The sequence below is a fragment of the Herpailurus yagouaroundi genome, unplaced genomic scaffold (assembly GCF_014898765.1).
Source record: "Herpailurus yagouaroundi ecotype Mexico unplaced genomic scaffold, PumYag 141, whole genome shotgun sequence".
In the NCBI taxonomy this organism is placed as follows: Eukaryota; Metazoa; Chordata; class Mammalia; order Carnivora; family Felidae; genus Herpailurus; species Herpailurus yagouaroundi.
This window is the reverse complement of record NW_024412396.1, coordinates 3,195,739-3,213,405: the sequence shown is the minus strand read 5'-3', so window position 1 is coordinate 3,213,405 and position 17,667 is coordinate 3,195,739. Positions and strand designations below refer to the sequence as shown.

The window sequence follows — 17,667 nt, the reverse complement described above, 5'->3', positions numbered from 1 at the left end:
ACAAGGTCATAGGGTAGAAACCCTCAAGAATGGGATCAGTGCCCTTGTAAGAGTCATGGGAGAGCTTGCTTCCTCTCCCTGCTCTCTGAGGATATGAGACGTCAGTCCCCTGCAGTGGGGAGGTAGGCCCTCGCTGGAACCCGACCACACTAGCCCCTGATCTCAAGACTTGTAGCCCCCAGAATGGTGAGAAATACATTTCTGCTGTTTTTAATCAGTCCCGTTTATGGTATTTTGTTATAGCACCTCGAACAGACTAAGTAAGGCGTCATCCTTGTCAGGGAAGCACTGATCTCCTTCAGTGTGATAAATGACAAATCATCATACTCAAAATTTATTCTAGGTCCCAGTTAATAGAAGTGGCTAATCACTCTTCTTCTATAGTCCATCTTTTATACATTTAATTTTCTTCCCCATTCTGGATGGTCCGTCCTAGTCTTTTACAGTGCTCTCAAGAACCCTGCCCAGGAGGAAAGCTACACTTGTCATATAACAAGTTCATTGTCTGAAAATGGTCAAGGGACCCCACTCTTGGCTGCCTGGACAAATTGCCAGCTGGGACCAAAGACTCCCCCTTCCCCGGTGGGAAATGTGCGATGTTTTCTGACGCTGAACTTGTGGTTTTTTCCAACACCAAACACTTGTCATTCTTCCACACCAATCTCCAGTTCTCTGACACCAACTGTGTGTCCAACAATTCCATCCAATTTTGACATGAACAGGACTTAGCGCAGACCCTATGAGGTAAGGACTCGGCCCCACCAGACTGCCCCACTTCAGATGCCAGCTACAAAGAGAGGGACCAAGAATGACTCCAGAGTCTGAAGCGTGGGCAATTGGAAGAATGACATCACCATCATCTGAGGTAGAGAAAACTGCAGCTAGAACACATTTGGGGGAAACAGGAGGAGTTTGGTCTGGAGACCGTATTAGTTACCCAATTTCCACATAACAAAATACACTGATATTTGGTGACTTCGGACAACAGTCATTTATTATCTCAGAGTCTCATGGGGCAAGAATTCAGGAGTGGCTGACCTGGTGGTTCTGGCTCAGGTGTTCTTATTTTTTATTTTTTTTTTTCCCATCATCAATATTTATTGAGCATTTACAGTGTACTAGGCACAATAGAACATACAGAAAACATTGTCCCTGCTCTTGAGGAGCTTACATTCTAAAAGAAAAAAAAAATACACCTCTTTTAAAATGGTATTTTTGTTTGGTGTTTTCTGCAAGGTACTGAGGAAATAGTCTGTAGGGTGAGCTTTGGGTATAACTTAGCCCCATCATTATTTTTTTTTTTTTTAATTTTTTTTTTTAATTTTTTTTTTTTCAACGTTTATCCATTTTTGGGACAGAGAGAGACAGAGCATGAACGGGGGAGGGGCAGAGAGAGAGGAAGACACAGAATCGGAAACAGGCTCTAGGCTCCGAGCCATCAGCCCAGAGCCCGACGCGGGGCTCGAACTCACGGACCGCGAGATCGTGACCTGGCTGAAGTCGGACGCTTAACCGATTGCGCCACCCAGGCGCCCCGCCCCATCATTATTTAAAGAGAGGAAGAGGAAGGATTTTAAAGGCAGACAATGACAGACCATTCAGGAAAGATCAGGTGTTCTTATAAGGTGGACGTCAGGATGTCAACAGCCTCTCTGTCTCATACCTCACATCCACTCTGTCAGGAAATCCTATTGATTCTACCCCTCTCTCTCTATCGAAATGTAATACTGTCACCACTTGCACTGCTACCAGCTGGTGGGAGCCACCGCTAGCTCTCTCCCTTCTATCCCAGCCTGCCTAAAGTCCCTCCTCGACACAGGGGTCTAGTTATCCTTAAACACATCAGCCAGAGCACATGATCCCTTTTCTTTCTTTCCTCCCTCCCTCCTTCCCTTCTTTCTTTCTTTTTCTTTTTCTTTCTTTCTTTCTTTCTTTCTTTCTTTCTTTCTTTCTTTCTAATGTTTATCTATTCTGAGAGAGAGAGAAAAGGTACGTGTAAGTGGGGGTGGGGCAGAGAGCAAATCCCAAGCAGGCTGCATGCCACCAGCACCAGCACAGAGCCCAAAGCGGGGCTCTAATCCATGAACTGTGAGATCATGACCTGAGCTGAAATCAAGAGTCAGACACTTAACCAAATGATCCACCCAGATACCCCCAGGTGATTCCTTTTCTTGAAGACTTGCAGTTTTATCATTCAGGGTAGAAGTCTGTCTTAGTCCACTTGGACTGCTATAACAAAATTACCATTGACTAGTGGCTTCTAAGTGACAAAACATTCATTTTCTGCCATCTGGATGCTGGGAAGTTCAAGATCAAGGTGCTGGCAAATTTGGTGTCTGGTAATGGCTAGCCTGCTGGTTCATAGACAGCTTTCTCAGGCTTCTTTCATAAGGGCACTAGTCCCATTCATGAGGGTGAGGGCTCTACCCTCATGACCTGAGGACATCCCAAATGCCTCACCTCCTCATACCATCAACTTAGGGTTCATCTCAACATATGAATTTTGAGGAGACACAAACATTCACACCATAGCAAAGTCCAAATCCTTACCATGTTCTAGAAGGGTCTAAATGTACTGTGCTGTCTCCTTACTTCTCTGACTTCATTGCTACTATCCTCCCAGCCACACTGGCCTTGTGTTCCTCAAACATGACAAACATACTTCTGCCTTAAGGCTTCTTCATTGACTGTTCCCTCTTCCTGAAATGCCTTTCCCCAAGATATCTTCACACTTAATCATCTTCCCCTTCTGCAAGTCTTTGCTTAAATGTCACTTCTCAATGAAGCCAAGCCTGGCCACTCTGTATTCCTCTCTCCTTTTAGCACACTGAATCCCTCTTAAACCGCTTTACTTTTTCTTTTCCACTATACTAAATTTCCAACATACTATTTAATTTACTTATTTATAATGTCTCCTGTTTATTGTCTATATCTCCTGCTAGAAAGTAAGCTCTTTGTCTTGTTGACTGATGTATCCCAAGTGCCTAGAACAGTGACTGACACAGAGTATGCATTCAATAAATATTTGTTGAATGAATAAGTGAATGAATAAATGAATGGGCCAATCTACATATTCCTATACAAGAGCTTTCTGTATTTGTGCACTTTTAATCTAAAGCTCTCGATTTCAGTTATTTCAAACTTGTATACCTCAGGGAGAAAAACTTAAGAATGCTTCTCAGCACCTAACATTAGGGCCCACTAACTTCCTGCACTGACCTTCAGCAAGCAGGAATGCTAGAAAGTCAAGGGCAGGAGGGAAATCATGATCCTTAGATTCTCAAATTCTCAAATGCTCAAGCTAAAAGGCTAGCAGAAGAGGGGCATCTGCGTGGCACAGTTGGTTGAGTGTCTGATTCTTGATTTTGGCTCAGGTCATGATCCCAAGGGTCTTGGGATCAAGCCCCACATCAAGCTCCACACTGAGCATGGAGCCTGCTTAAGATTCTCTCTCTCTCTCTCTCTCTCTCTCTCTCTCTCTCTCTCTCTCTCTCTCTCTCTTTCTCCCCTCTCCCCTCTCCCCTCTTCTGCCCACCCCCCCAAGTTCATGTGTGTGCATGTGAGCATGCTTTTCTCTCTCTCTCAAAAAAAAGCAGGGGTGGGGGTGGGGCGGGGCTAGCAGAAGCTGACCCTGATGCAGGTGAGATAGAGTGAGCCTCTGCAGTGTGGACTGGGAGTTTCAGGAAATTAATGACAAAGTGTTATGGCAAGAAGAGATAAGAAACAGCTGTATCCATGGTTTCACACATCCCTGATCCCAAATGGCATGAAATAGAAAAATGTTGGCAATGAAACTACAAGGTGAGCCACATATTATTATTTCAATATGTAATCAATGTAAAAAGTTATTAATGATACAGTTTACTTTTTGTCATACCAAGTCTTTGAAATCCAGTATGTAGTTTACATTTACCCCAGTTCTGAACTCATACTGGCCACATTTCAAGCACTCACTAGGCACATGTGGTTAATGACTATCCTATTGAATAGTACAGATATAGAACATTTGTCAGACCAGGACAATATATGAGATGTGTTCCTGTTGTGGTCCAGAAAAATGTGGTCAACGTTGCTATAACTCACCCTTCTGAGAGTTTTGAAACAGAGAACATTCTGTACCCATGGGCATCCACATAGATTGAATACTACATCCCAGATCCAGATCTATGCCTATGGAGGAGTTGTTCTCATCTCCTGGTGTTCAGTGACAGGTGATCTAAAAGAACTGCAATAGCACAGAGAAACCTGCATGCTCTAAGCACACACATATATTGTCTAATTGTTAAAATTAGAGTAAATCTGGAAAGACCTAAACTCTTTGCTAGCAATTATATGAACCTTAGCACCCCACCCAAGACTGCAATTCAAAATATAAAATATAGCTATATGTACCAGTAACTTTATAATTTTTAACAGCAGATAAATGCAAATAACCTTAATTCCTAATAACAGGGAAATGTTGGATATTTTTCCTTAATGAGATATTAGACAAACATTTATTATTTTTTTATTTTTGAGAGAGATAGAGAAAGGGTGAGAGCTGGGGAGGGGCAGAGAGGGAGGGAGAGAATGAATCCCAAGCAGGTTCCATGCTGTCAGCACAGAGCCTGATGTGGGGTCAATCTCATAAACCTTGAGATCATGACCTGAGCTGAAACCAAGAATCAGATGCCTAACCGACTGAGCCACCCAGGTGCCCTGTATTTATTATACAGACATTTAAAATGAAATTTTAAAATATGTATAATAGTATGGGGAAAATACTTAACTTAAAATACTAAGTGGAAAATCAAGACACAAAATTATGTATGCAAATATTGGACTAAAATTATATTAAGACAAAAAACAGATACAGGAAAAAAGCAGAAAGTAAATATATCATAGTGAGATGACAATAAATTAAACCATACTTCTGCTTGTCTCTCCACATGAAATCACTAGATATTGTGAAAAATATTAAGAGAACAAAGAAAAAATTGGGAAAATTAATAAAAGGAAACCTCACTAAAGGGGAGTCAGGAGGCCAGAAGAGAAACTCTCAGCCCTACCACTCACTGACAATTGTAGACACCAACAGGAAGAGACTTACCTTGCAAGCCTATGCTACTTTACAACCCCACCAGAAGGAAGATTTTCTTTTCCCCCAGTAATGGTGCAGCCAATGAGAGACAGTCACAACTCAGCCAATGAGAAGCCATGATACTTCCAACTGCTCCCAGCTTCCCCCTTTCCTGTATAAAAGAGTGTTCCTCTCTTGTTCCTGGAATTTGCTGGTGGTTTTGTAGTAGTTTACGTGTCCCGAGTTGCAATTCTCTACTATTCCTGAATAAACCCACTGTTGCTGATAAAATAACTGGCAGTTTTATTTTTAAGGTTAACAAAATCAATAGAAGCACATATAAATATGAAGTGGTGTTCTTGATGATCTAGAATTTGTGAGGAATGAGGAGCCATCTTAAAGATGGAACCATAGTCCCAAGTCCCAGAAAAGAGGACTCTGTCAAAAGATGAGAAGGTTATGGTGCTCTGAGCCAGGAAGCAGCAGACATGGGAGGCAGCAGGAGAGGCCAGTAGTCAGGGTGACTGTGCAGATGCTGTATTGGAAGGATGTTTCTTCTCTAGTCTCTGCCCTTCTGCCAGGCAGCCAGGAGCACAGGTGTCAGTTCCAATGTAAGAATGAGAAGGGAAGGGCACTGATCCAATAAATCAGAAGTCAGGAAAGAGGGAACAATGCCTCTGTAATCAGAAACGCAAAAGAAATGTTCAGGAACCAGTTGTAATATGTTAATAATCACAATAAAGGCAAATGAATTGAATTAATAGATTGAAAAGAAGAGCCTGTCAAAGTGTATTTAAAAATAATAATTGTACGCAGTTTACAAAACACATACCTAGAACAAAATGATGCAGGACATTTGAAAAGGAATAGGGAAAGATAACTATGTAAAATGCTAACGAAAAGAAAGCAAATAGAAATGTTAAAATCAGAGAAAACAGAATTCAAGGCAAGAAGCACTAAAAAGGGACAAATAAGGATAGTTTTTTATATTAATAAAAGGTACACCCCCCCAAGGTAATATGTTATGAATCTTTTGGGACCTGGCAGTGTAACTTCAAAGTTGTTAAATCCCAATCTTAGCAGATTAATTTAACACACCTATCTCTGAAATTAATAGTTCAAATTTTAAAAAGGCTATAGATTAATGTGATCCAGAAATGGAAACACATATGTAATTAAAATTTTTCTGACAGCTACATTAAAAAACAAAAGAAGCATATGAAATTTAATGTTTCATTTAATTATATCCAAAATGTTACCATTTAAATATATAATGAATATAAAAATGATTCATTTTGCATACTGAGCGTTGGAAACTAGTCTGTATTCTATGCTTGAAGCCTGTCTCATGGGGTGCCTGGGTGGCTCAGTCAGTTGAGCGTCAGACTTCGGCTCTGGTCATGATCTTGCAGTTCATGAGTTCAAGCCCCACGTGAGGCTATGTGCTGACAGCTTGGAGCCTGCTTCATATTCATAGTGGGAGAGCCCCAAGTGGGAATAAGTGCAAAGTTAGGGGAGGAAAATGGTAATGATGGGAAGATTTTAGAAGCTATCTGAGTCCCACATCAGGAGTGTCATTTCATGTTCAAGCCACCAACACAACCGTAATTCTCTATTTCACTCAGTGCATGTTTGTAAAGACTATAACTACTTATTTCAGTTGGTAACATACTCATCTGTATTTCTGACATTTGACATTAAATGCCTTTGAGACAGTGACTGCTTTTTGTGTGTGGTGTTAGCACCACACTCAGAACATTGTTATGCACTTCTAGGTGCTTAACAGATTAACAGAACAAACTACAATTCAGTGAAAGGGGCCCTCTTGTTCTCTGCAGAAACACCAATCAATGTACCTTCATATGCAATGAAATTTTCCAACACCTTCTCCTTGAATATCTAGTTTTTCTAAGTTTGCGGTTGGTCCTAGTGTTCTGTGATGGTTTGTTTAATTTTATAACCAAGTATTAAGTAGATATTACAGTAACATACTTACAGGGTACAAAATATTTTACCATGAAACCCATGTTTGTTTTTGGTTTTGCTGTTTTTACCATTAATATTATACCCTGAGCAGTCTTCACAGCATTCGACAGTCTTAAAAAGTATGGTTTTTAGAAGATGTATATGCCACCTCATAAATGATCTGCAATTAGCAATTTCCCTATTGTTGAATTATTTACATTTTTTTCAGTTTTTCCTTATTACATATATGCTGTGCTCATCTTTGTTGATAAAGCTTTGCTTCTCCACCTAATTAAATCTTTAGGCTAAAGACAGATAAGTAGCACTTCTAGGAGACAGGTATGAATAGTTTAAAGTCTTGAAGCAGCTGTCCAACTACTTTTCAGAAAGCCTGTACCATTTTATCCTTTAAAAAAATTTTTTTTAATGTATATTTTTGAGACAGAGACAGAGCATGATCAGGGGAGGGGCAGAGATAGAGAGGGAGACACAGAATCTGAAACAGGCTCCAGGCTCTGAGATGTCAGCACAGAGCCCTACGCAGGGCTCGAACCCAGGAACTGTGAGATAATGACCTGAGCCGAAGTCAGACGCTTAACCGACTGAGCCACCAAGGCGCCCCATGTACCATTTTATCCTTAACAGCAGTGAAAACAGGAAACAGGACCCATTTCCTTTACTATTTGTAACACTGGCTATTCAAATTTTGCTTATTTTGGTATTGATGTGCACAGAAATTCAGAGTATGCAAGCCCAGTATGGTCATGTCTGGGTTACATGGCCTTGCAAAAGTCACTAGGCTGCCATTGTATTGGGGGCATAAACGTTCATAACTGTTGCAGCTTCTTCAGGAACTGTAAAATTTTATCTGTTGAAAACATCCTTCCTTAAACACATTGTCTTCTAGCATCCATTATTGCTGACAAATCTGATACCAATCTAATTCTTATTTTTTGTAAACTACTTACTCTTCTTTCTGTGGATAAATTAACAAAAAGCTAAATACATTGTAACATATCCACTCAAGAGATTATTATGCAGGATTTCAAAATAATGAAGCATGCATATATTATTTCTTTATATATGTCCTTTTATATAAGGATGTTCCTTATATATTATCAAGTGAGAAAAGCAAATTGCAGAGAAATGGGTACCATTTTTACAAAAACAAATATCTGATAGAGAAAGACAAATACCATTATGACTTCACTTACATGTGGAATTGAAAGAACAAAAACAAAACAAAACAAAAAAACAGAAACAGAGTTATAAATACAGAGACAAACAGGTGGTTGCCAGATGTGAGGGTGTGGGGAGGTGTGTGAAATAGATAAAGGTGATTAAAGGATATGAATTTCCGGTTATAGAATAAATAAATCACGAGGATGTGAAGTACATCATGAGGAAGATAGTCAGTAATATAATAAGTTTGTATGGTGCAGATGGTATGTACCTTATTATGGGAATCATTTTGTAATGTATATAAATGTTGAATCATGGAGCACCTGGGCGGCTCAGTCAGTTAAGTGCCTGACTCCTAATTTTGGCTCAGGTCATGGTCTCATGGTTATGAGATCAAGCCCTGTGTTGGGCTCCACCCTGGGCTAGAGCCTGTTTGAGATTCTCTCTCTACCTCTGACTCTGCCCCTCTCATGCTCGCACGTACTCTCTTTCTTTCTCTCTCTCTCTCTCTCTCTCTCAAAAAAAAGTTGAATCACTATGTTGTACACTGAAACTAATATAATATTGTATATAGACCATACCTCAATAAAAAAGATAATATGAGACACCAAATAAATCCTTACGACTAAAAAAAAAAAATCAGCAACAAAACTCTATGTTTTTGTAATCATACTTTGCATATATTTTTGAACATAGAGAAAGTTGCAAAAGGTAGACACCAGGCTTTTAGTTTCAGATTCCTTTTTATTTAGGAAAGAGGGTGAAGATTATGCCATACATTAATAGTGTTATTGCATAATCAAAAAGAATGATACCTTGAGGGTATTATGCTAAGCAAAATAAGTCAGTCAGAGAAAGATAAATATCATTTCAGTCATCTCTGAAATTTAAGAAACAAAACAGATGAACATAGGGGAATGGAAGGAAAAATAAGATAAAGGGCAATATAAAAAAAGAAAAGCAGGCTGAGGAGGAGGATGCTTTTATCAGGAAGGAGAAGAAGTAAAATATATATCTCAAAAAAACTGGTATCGCATATTTACTTAAATTTGAATTTTCTTTACTGCTAGAAATTAATATCTTTTCATGTTTATTGATCATTTTGATTATATGCTTCTGTGAATTTTTTATTTCATATTTTCCCCACTATTCTATTGAACTGTTTGGGGTCTGGGCGGAATCGATTTATAGGAGCTCGTTATATAATCAATTGTATGTGTTGCACATATTTGCTCCAGGGCTATCATTTGTCTTTGTTTATGGTGTCTTTTGCTATGCAAAAATGTTGAACTGTTATGTAGCCAAATATATTTATCTTTTGCATTTATCTTTCTCACTCATGAGCTCTGGGTTTCATGCCATATTTAAGAATATCTCATCCAGAGGTGCCTGGTTGGCTCAGTCAATGAAGCATGTGACTCTTGATCTTGGGGTTATGAGTTCGAGCCCCAAGTTGGGTGTAGATATTACTTAAAGATAAAATCTTTTTTAAAAAAATCTCATCCAATTTAAGGTTATCCCTAAATATTACTCTAGATTTTAATTTTGTTTATGTTTTTATCTTTAAATTTTATGGGTTTTGTCATATAGATATATAGATATAGATATAGATAATTTCATACATATATTCACAACATATGTGACTGGACTGGCTGGATGCCAGATGCCAAAAATTGTTAACTTTTTACTATTTTTTAAAAATTATTGAACATTTAATATGCACCAAGTGACATACCAAGACCTGAGAATAAATAACTCAGATAAATAACACAAGGTCTCTTCTCTCTACATCTAATGGACAAGACTGATAAGTAACTACATATTTCAACACAGTGTGATGTGTGCATGATGGAGATAAATGTAAGACATAGATAGGAAAGGTCACCAATTCAAACTGGGGTGGTCTGGGACACTAATCCTTGACTGAATCAGGAAGGTAGTTAAATAAGTTAGCAAGATGGAAGGATGTATTTTCAAAGCACTGGGGGCATACATGCAAATGCATCGAGCAGAAAAAAGCAGGGAACATTTGGGGAAATCCAAATACTTGGTAAGACTAAAGCACCAAAAGAAAGTTGAACTGGTGAAAGATTAAGGTAGAAAAGTATGGCAAGCAGTGAAATTTGTAGCAGAAAATTAATATACACCCATTTGCATTTAGAAGAAATCTTTCACCCCACCTGGAGAAAGGGTTAAAGAGAAATGAGCCTGGAGGTGAGGAGAACATTAGAAAGAAGCAGTAGAAGCCCAAGTGAGAAATTATGAGGGCCTAAATCAGGGCCATTACCATCATAACTCCATTCACCGTGAGGTTACCTTGACGCTCCTGGAGTCATGCGATGCAGAGCCTACATAGTCCTGGACCAAACTAAGGCAAAAACAGTAAGAGATTCAGCTACAGATTTGAGAAATATTTGACAGAATTGGATGAAAGGCTAAAGAAGAGGTAGAGCCAGCAACAACACTCAGATTTCTAACAAAGACAAATACTTAAATGTGGTACCAGTCACTGTGACTGGAACGCAAGAAGAAGGGCGTATTTGGGTTGATAAACAGTGAGATTGGATTTGAGAGATGTTACTTTTGAGGATGTCTGAGGCAAGTTGAGAGGAGACCTCCAGTTGGCAGTGGACTGTATGAGTCTAGAAGTCAAGAGTCAAAAGGTAAAGATCCTGAAGCTCTGGACATGAACGGTGTCACCCAGAGAGAACTTGTCTCATGAGACAATAAAAAGGTCAAGAGCATAACACTGGGAGCAAATCATTTTAGAGAAAAGCACTGGTCTGGAAAATAAATTAAGGAGAAACAAAAAAGTAGGAACAACCACCAAAAAAAAAAAAAAAAAAAAAAAAAAGCCAATGTCTCTTCAAAGTCAATGGAGGAGAATTTCAAGGAAGAAAAAAAAGCCATAAATAGCATCAAACTCAATAAATAGATCCAGGGAGTTAAATATCGAAAAGGGTTCATCAGATTTAGAAACCAGAAAGTCAATGGTGAATGGCAAGAGCAGTTGTGGACATCCTGGGACCAAAGCCAGGTTGTGGTACATGGAAGATCGGATGGTCAGTTACTGTATGAGGCAGGAGCCTTTCTCTTACAAGTCAGAAATCCAACTCAAATTTATTTACCAAGAAAGGGATTTATTAGAAAATAATAAGTTTATAAAATTTATGAAAATTTATCAAAATAAAACTGACAGTTATTCGACCAGCAAGATGGGTTTATTGGGGAATAACAGAAAATTGCAATTTGGTACATGCAAGCTACAGCAAAACCATCAGCAAGTCTGGAGAACGAAAGAGAGGAACACTCTTTTATGGAGGAAAGGGGGAGTTGGGAGGAGCTCTTATAAATCCAACTGTTTCTCTCTTGGCATTGTGAAACAATAGCCGAGGCAGAATAATCTGTGCCTGTGATCAGGCTATAGCCCACTGTCTGACCCTGACAGCAGGAAGGATTACCTAAATCATATTCCAAGAAGAAGGTATGTGGGAAGGGCCCAAGGAAGCTGGCTTCCTTCATTTCTCTGGCCTCTCAGGTGTCCCTGTGGTGTTCCCCCCACCGCTTGCCTTTTATGCTAATTTTAGAACAGGGCAGGAAAGTCTGGGTTTTGCAGTTCCACAAGAAGCATAAGTAACTAACTGAACCTTAGCAATCTTGCCATGGGCAGAGGGGTCTCTATTAACAAAGCTGTGTGCTGTCTCCTTTCTGCTTTCAACCAGGTCAGTTCAGATCAAAGCTTGTTTCTGTTTTGTAAGACCTTTCTAAAAGCGGCAAGAAACAGCTGAGGGGATTCAGGGCAGGCTACCCCAAAATGTGCATATTGATTAGTTTGAATTAGAATTGCATAAGAAACAGCCCATATAAGAAGGACACTCTGACCGTCCTTTGTCTCCCTAAAAGCAGAAAAGAAATCTCCCCTGGGAAATGTACCCTCTTTGTGCCAGGAGGAAAGGGAACGTCCTTATCACCAGAGACAGGGAATTTGGAGCTGAGAAGACTGTGTAAACAAACCTTTTTACTTTCTAATTTACCCCCAGCTCTAACTTCTCTGTCTTGTCCATTCTTCACAAATTTATCCTTTACTTGTCAACACATAAAATAAAAGCTGCCTGCTTTGGTCACTTCTTTGGGCCTCATATCTCTGGGGTCCTGTAGGTATGAAATTAAATTTGTTTTTCTCCTGTTAATCTCTCTTTTGTTCCAGGGGGGTATCTCAGCCGAAAACCTAGGAGGATAGAGGGAAATTTATTTTTCCTCCTCTACGCAGCCAGTATTTTCTAATATCCTGGACTGCAGCGAGGAATAGTTTAACCAGCTACGTCACTATCACATCACAAGGAAAGATGGCTTCTCACTCAGCCAATTTCACATTTTGGAGTCTCTGCCCTTTTAAATCTTGATTTGACTCAAAGGTCCATCTTTCTGTCTTATTTTTAGAAACATGCAATAACTTGCAGTGCAATGAAATGTAGAATTTAATTGGGCTTTAAAATTTAAAACCTTTTTCAAGGCTACTAGACAATGATGAACTTTGTAGATAGATTGACTTGTAATCGAAGTCCTACATAGCATGTTAGATGGGGATAAAGGCTAGGAAGAAAAATGAAGCCAGGGAAAGGAATATAGTAGAGGGGTGCAGTTTTTAAAAGGGTGTCACATAGAAAATGACATTTGAGGGGCGCCTGGGTGGCGCAGTCGGTTAAGCGTCCGACTTCAGCCAGGTCACGATCTCGCGGTCCGTGAGTTCGAGCCCCACGTCGGGCTCTGGGCTGATGGCTCAGAGCCTGGAGCCTGTTTCCGATTCTGTGTCTCCCTCTCTCTCTGCCCCTCCCCTGTTCATGCTCTGTCTCTCTCTGTCCCAAAAATAAATAAACGTTGAAAATGACATTTGAATGAAGACCTGGATGAGCGAAGGTTGCCAACCACGCAGGTATCTGTGGGGGAGAGTATTCCAAGGAAAGCGAACAGCAAGAGCAATTATCTTAATGTTGGAGCAAGCCTGTCCTGCTCACAGAGAAGCTGGGGCACAATGTGGTTGAAGTGAAGTGAGCAAGGGGAGACTGGCAAATATACACAATGAACAGTTTCCCTATTTGGGAGCGCTCAGGCTTTTACCAATATTTTGATTTTATAAATAATTTTTACACTCAACAGTTCATAAATTATTTCTCTAGTATAGGCTCCCATAAGTGGAAATCCTAGATTAAATGCATTGAAGTTTTGGGGGCGCCTAGGTGGCTCAGTCTATTGAGTCTCCAAAGCGATTGCAACTCAGGTCATGATCTCATGGCTTGTGAGTTTGAGCCCCACATTGGACTCTGCGCTTGCAGCTCAGTGGAGCCTGCTTGGGAGTCTCTCTCTCCCTCTCTCTATCCTTCCCCTGCATGTGTGCACGAGTGCATGCACACACACACACTCTCTCTCTCTCTCTCTCTCTCAAAATAAATAAACCTTTTTTTTTTTTTTAACGTTTATTTATTACTGAGAGACAGAGACAGAGCATGAGCATGGGAGGGGCAGAGAGAGGAGGAGACACAGAATCCTAAGCAGGCTCTAGGCTCCAAGCTATCAGCACAGAGCTCGACGCAGGGCTCAAACTCACAAACCGAAGAGATCATGACCTGAGCCAAAGTTGGATGCTCAACCGACTAAGCCACCCAGGTGCCCCTCAAAATAAATAAACTTTTAAACAAACAAACAAATAAGTGGATTGAAGTTCTTGACTTATAATACTAAATCACTTTCCCAAAAATTTGCAGAGATTCCATCTCCACCAAAAATGTATGAATGTACTCATCTCATCCCTCGTCACGGTTAAATATTATCCTTTTAAAATCTTTGTCAATTTGTTGGGCAAAATGGTAAGGCATTGTGAGTTTTACTTATAGTTCCTTAATTATTAATTAAGTTGAATTTTTTCATATGTTTGTTGGCCAGTTACATTTCCTCGTTATGCACTATTTTTCATAAATTTTGCCCACTTGTCTGCTTAAAAATTATTTTTCTTGTTAATTTGCACACTCTCTTTGTTAAGCTTATTGTCTTCATTTGGGCTGCCATAAGAAAGTAGCTATAGACTGGGTCACTTACAAACAACAGAAACTTACTTCTCCCATTTCTGGAGGCTGTTGGTCTGAGATCAGGGTGCCAGCATGGTCAGGTTCTGGTGAAAACCCTATTTGCAGTTACGGATTGCTGACTTCTCATTGTGCCTTCACAGGGTGGAAAGAGAACAAGCTAGCCTTCTGTCCTCTTCTTAGAGGGCACTGAGCCCATTGTGGGGGCTTCATCAGGAGGACCAAATTACCTCTGAAAGCCTCTACCTCCAAAATACCACCACACTGGGGATTAGATTTCAACATGTAATTTTGGGGGAACGCAAACATTCAGTCCATAACACTTATTAAATCGCATGTATCAGTTTTGCCGGATCCCCCAAAATAATGTGAAGCCAGGGTCATGAGTATGCTTCTTGCTATCACTGGTCTATCACCATAGCAGGAGCCTCCTTGTAAGTATCGCGATGTGTGAGAACTCAGGCGCACAGAACAGGAGTTAGACTCTACATCTTGTCTCTCCCTTCCGAGGTCAACAAAACATCCTGTCTCCTTCCTCCAACCGTCCTTGCTGTCACTCGGTTCCCTCCTGCTGCAACTTCCACTGTGTTTGCTGTTCAGCTCATTAATCCATATCTTACAGCAATCTTCCTCATTATAATGTGGATTCTTTTTTCCTCTACAGTGAGGGTCTTGTTTCTATGGTGATACAAGAGAAAGTCTGTGCAGAGGTGTTGAAACTGGAAACTTTCACTTACTATGAGAGGTAGTTAAAACTGACTGACGTAAAGGGTCAGTGGAGATCCTGAAACTGTCCAGCTGAGGTCAAAACTTTGCGCAGAGTCAGTGGGAAAGCATTAAGAACTCCTTTCTTGTCGTTGTAATTACCTCACGTAGGCATGAAAATTTTCACACCCATCTACCACTAACTTTGTATATTCAATGATATTTTTCATGGATTGCCTTAGATTTTGGTCTGAGACAACTTTTTAAACAACTCACACAACTTTTTAAAACTACTTTGTCGTGGGGCGCCTGGGTGGCGCAGTCGGTTAAGCGTCCGACTTCAGCCAGGTCACGATCTCGCGGTCCGTGAGTTTGAGCCCCGCGTCGGGCTCTGGGCTGATGGCTCAGAGCCTGGAGCCTGTTTCCGATTCTGTGTCTCCCTCTCTCTCTGCCCCTCGCCTGTTCATGCTCTGTCTCTCTCTGTCCCAAAAATATATATAAACGTTGAAAAAAAAATTAAAAAAAAAAAAACTACTTTGTCGAACAAAGGGAGTATTATATGGCAGCTACAGAATGGTAGAGGATTACTGGGGGCTTTTTCTTTATAAATGAAAAGAGGATTTAAACAATTTTTCTTTTTTTTTTTTTAAATTTTTTTAACGTTTATTTATTTTTGAGACAGAGAGAGACAGAGCATGAACGGGGGAGGGTCAGAGAGAGGTAGACACAGAATCGGAAACAGGCTCCAGGCTCTGAGCCATCAGCCCAGAGCCCGATGCGGGGCTCGAACTCACGGACCGCGAGATCATGACCTGAGCCGAAGTCGGCCACTTAACCGACTGAGCCACCCAGGCGCCCCTAAACAATTTTTCATGTGAAAAGTAAATAATAGGAAGAGAGAAGTTCAGCAGCATAATTTATAAAAATGGTTATACTGCAAAGTCTAACGCTCTCCGTTTTGTTTATCCCTGAATACAATAAAACAGTGTTAACATAACTTTCCAAAAAAAAATAATAATAATATCATGACTCTCATACAAATATAAAATGAACAGGTGTCAAAATCTTCTTCACCTCATCAATTAGTGGGAGAACCAATAAAATGTTAAGATTAATTCAAAGAACATTTGAGAAGCTAAGGTCTTATAGAGAATGTTAGAATAACATTTTGGGGTTAGACAGAAAACTGCTTGATGTCCAACAAGACAATAAACCGTAACTTTTGGGATCATCTGTTCTAATAGAATGATTTTCATCTCTGATAAAAACCTCCACGTTATCCTTTGCTCAGAGATGACAGTAAGTCAAGCCCAGCAGTGCACAGAAAATATCCTGCCAGCTCTTCTGCCTATTTGCAAATTTCAAATGATTTTTCTGACATGGAATGAACATGGTTTTGTACGGGAGGGGATAGTATGGCTGGTTCTGGAAACGAGGAAGCCAAGAAGGGAGCAAAAAGTTCTGGGAGCCCACAGCTCTTCCTCCTGACTCAGGAAGAAGAGTGACTGCCAGAGGCCCCCAAACCAGGAGTGAGCTAGTACTTACTGAACTGCCCAGCTGGGCCTCCCCACCTACCCTCATCCCCAAAGGGAGAGGAGTGTATAGGCACTGGAAGGGAAAAGTCATTAGGTGAGCTTCCTTCCACTCCCGAGACACTGTGGGGAAATAACTGCATGGAACACCTGCTCCAGGCAAGAAGCCCATAGCCCACAGCAGCGTCCCAAACACAAAATAACATGAAAAGGGCCCGTCATGGGTGCAGAGATCTGTGGAGCCAGGTGCAGTAGATCAAGCACTCTGGCTGAAATTTGCCAGTTGAAGTCCTGAAGAAACACATAAGAGAGTAACTGGCAGCTCACTCACCTCAAGGGGATGGGAAGAGAAGACCAGCTAGAGCAGAGACGGGAGCCACCTTGGGTTAGGGCAGAATGGGGGAGGGCGCCCTTCACTGAGGGGAGGGGGGAAGGGAGAGAGCTTTTCACAGACAAATTCATAAGGCAGCAGGAGGGACAAGAAGTTGGAGTTCCCAAGTCATTGTTTCTGCCTCCTCTATGCATATGGGGTTGGGGTGGTACAGCAGTGGACTTGAGGAGATTGAGGTTGTAGGTTAAACTGTGTCCCCACCTCCAATTCCTATGGTGAGGTCCTAACCCCTAGCACCTCTAGGTGTGAGCATATTCAGAGATAGGGTCTTTAAAGGGGAAATAAGGTAAAAGGAGGTCTTGGGGGGCGGGGACCATAACCCAAGACGACCAGTGTCCTTATCAGGAGAGATTAGGACACAGAGGTGCACTGAGGAAAGACTATGTGAAGACAGAGGGAAGAGGCAGCCATTTGCAAGGCAAGGAGAGGGGCCTCCGAAGAAATCAATCCCGCTGACACCTTGATCTCAGACTTTTAACTTCCAAAACTGTGAGGGGAAAAAAATATCTGTTGTTTCAATACACGTTGAAGGGAAATGGAGATGGTCCTGAGTAAGACCATGTAGAAAGATTGCCAGATGATATTAGAAGTCAAAATTATATTGGAAGGTGGGACATCAGAGAAAGAAAAATCTTGGCCAATCCAGAAATGAGTGTTTCATCTATTTGTGATGACCTTTAGATTTTTTTTTTTTCAACGTTTATTTATTTTGGGGACAGAGAGAGACAGAGCATGAACGGGGGAGGGGCAGAG

General features: G+C 40.7%; 3 long non-coding RNA genes across 10 annotated transcripts in view; 2 read left to right on the top strand and 1 right to left on the bottom strand.

Annotated features, from left to right (window-relative positions):
- The window catches only part of LOC121031543 (uncharacterized), a 222,481-nt gene that overhangs the window by 105,045 nt on the left and 99,769 nt on the right, over positions 1 to 17,667 (top strand). The gene's annotated exons all lie outside the window — the stretch shown is intronic.
- The window catches only part of LOC121031546 (uncharacterized), a 135,188-nt gene that overhangs the window by 74,901 nt on the left and 42,620 nt on the right, over positions 1 to 17,667 (top strand). The gene's annotated exons all lie outside the window — the stretch shown is intronic.
- The window catches only part of LOC121031548 (uncharacterized), a 53,577-nt gene continuing 41,269 nt past the window's right edge, over positions 5,360 to 17,667 (bottom strand). The window contains exon 3 of the long non-coding RNA XR_005790778.1: positions 5,360 to 5,736. This is a non-coding gene — a long non-coding RNA (uncharacterized LOC121031548). The remainder of the gene's footprint in view (positions 5,737 to 17,667) is intronic.